We start from the raw sequence: 2,295 nt of genomic DNA, 5'->3' as shown, positions 1-2,295 counted from the left end.
ATCAAGAGAAATCCAGCAGAGAATCGTCCTTGCAGTAAGATCTCATTTGCGGTTCATGATACGCATTTGACCATCCTGTGGACTACTTCGAGCCATAGCCGGGCACTTTCCCGCCCACACAGCATGCAAATCGTTTCTATTTATACCTCAGATGGCAGAAACACCCAATACATTAAGAAAATCAGTTTCTCCAGGCATCAGAGCATTATTGTTCCCGTTCAGTTCCATTCAGCCCGAGGGAGTTGTTATTGTGACCAGCAGAAGCATAACAACCCTGCGAGAGTCGTGATTGCAGTCTGCAGTAAGCTAAGAAATCCGAGAACCCGCGCTAAAGAAGCCAACATCGCAGACAGGGAATTTTCAGAGACAATGGCCCGTTCAGAAGATTGCTTCCACTGCAGAGACCTTCAGGCAGAGTTCGAGGAGCTGAGAGCGCAACAACGTGCACTGGAGGACCAAGTCCGAAGCCTGGAAACGCGAATGGAAGACCAGTTCAGAGTACTCAATGAGAAGTATCGGGCAGAGATCAATTTGTTCCTACACAGAGTCAATTCTCTACATGAACAATTCAGCAACTTGTCCAACCGGTGCAGTCATGCAGAAGAATCGATAGTAGTCCTCAAGTTCATGATGGACAAAAAGTTCAAGGAAACCCCTTCTTCCTCCAGTGCAAAACAGAATGATCCGGACCCAAACCCAGATGAGTCCACAGCAAGGAAGATCAGCCATATAGAAATAGACTAATTATGTTTTGTAGCTGTAAATTTTGGTGTTTGCAATATGTAAGGATTTACAGTAGTATAAGAAGCCTTAGAGGCAAGAAAATCAGAACAAGGAGCAAGGAATGGACCCTTTTTGTAATTCCTTGGACCCATGAAGTTCAGGAAATACTGTATGTATGGCGAACAGCCTCTCCTTTTTTCATATTATAATATAGCAACCGAAGTTTGTCTAAAAAAAAAAAAAAAAATAAAGGTGTTGGAGAATTGACATTCAGCCACAGAAACTTCACTTATAAAAGATTTTCATTATTTCTCTTATGTAAGTTATTCATATGATATCAAATTTCAAGGTATGTATTATAATATACCCAAATTTCCACTTTGCAGGTGCTTCGAATTTAACACATTCGTTGATTCAACAATTTATGGAGGGTACTAATTTTTGCTTCGACACTTTTGCAAAAGGAGCAAGAGTAGTTGTTAGAGAGGAAAAAATAGGTTTTCGTTTTGGCCAAGATGAATCCCCTACTTGGCTTAATCATAAATGAAAGCTTATGAATCTTGGGGAGACTATTTCTTATTTGGGTAGGTCCTTCAGTAAATAATTTTTCAACTGTTGATTATTGGCGATGGATAATAGCCAAGTTTTAAAAAATAAAAATTCAAGCTTGGAGCAATATTGAATTAATACCTTCCAAGAAGATTTCAATTGTTGATAAATTTCTAGCAGTGAGTCACATTGGTTTCTCTGTCTTTTTTGCTTCTCAAGTAGCATATAAAATGCTAGAACATGTACTCCAAAACTTTTATTGGAAAAGCAAGGCGGGGTAAAAAGGATTGATATGGTGTCTTTAAGTTTTTTGTAATTTCACTTTACCAAGTGATCAAGGGGGATTGGACATCCCCAACATTAGTAGACACATGATTTCCATTGTTCCTTTGGATTTGTGTAACAACTCTACAAAAGTTCCATTTTTTCGGATTTTGTGAGACACTGATGTAATTGTGCCTATAAATATTTCCAATGTTTTGGGACATTTATGTTAATGTAACTTTCTTCTTAAATTTAACCTCCTTGCTACATGTTTTAGAAGATACATAGAAACTCAAATTTCGATTGTATTTCACTTTCCATATATTTCACTTGCTTATTGACTTCCACATTCCCACTTCTATTGCCGTTCCTTTTCACCTCTCGGTGCAATTTCTGGTTTTAAAACCAATGCCTATGTATGCAATTTCAAGGACTACCATAACTATCACATAATTATTTAAAGGGTACTAGCTCAATGGTAGAGCACCTGCTTTATAAGCAGAAGGTTGGTGGTTCAATTCCACTGTGTCCTAATATGAATTAATCAATGATATTGTAGTTTATTTTTAATTAAATACTTTTAATATTGGTTTATCTCAATGGTGAGATATTTTTCTAGATTCATTATTTTATATTGTCTCTAAAGAGACATAAGTGAAGTTGTATTATCTTTAAATGTAATTTTTTTATTGTCTCTAGAGAGACAATAGTTAGGCTCAAAGACATTGTCTCTTTAAAGACAATATGTCCTTAATCCCA

The 2,295-nt window shown here is 36.9% G+C and overlaps 1 non-coding gene across 1 annotated transcript; it reads left to right on the top strand.

Annotated features, from left to right (window-relative positions):
• The first annotated feature begins 1,997 nt into the window (after window positions 1–1,997).
• On the top strand, window positions 1,998–2,069 carry TRNAI-UAU (transfer RNA isoleucine (anticodon UAU)). The gene has a single exon. It is a non-coding gene; the product is annotated as a tRNA-Ile (tRNA).
• Window positions 2,070–2,295: the final 226 nt, after the last annotated feature.

The sequence above is a fragment of the Pinus tabuliformis genome, chromosome J (assembly GCF_031772625.1).
Source record: "Pinus tabuliformis cultivar Carrire ecotype Pingquan chromosome J, CPIR1, whole genome shotgun sequence".
Lineage (NCBI taxonomy): Eukaryota > Viridiplantae > Streptophyta > Pinopsida > Pinales > Pinaceae > Pinus > Pinus tabuliformis.
Note: the sequence above shows the minus strand (reverse complement) of the source record. Positions and strands in the feature narration are given on the sequence as shown.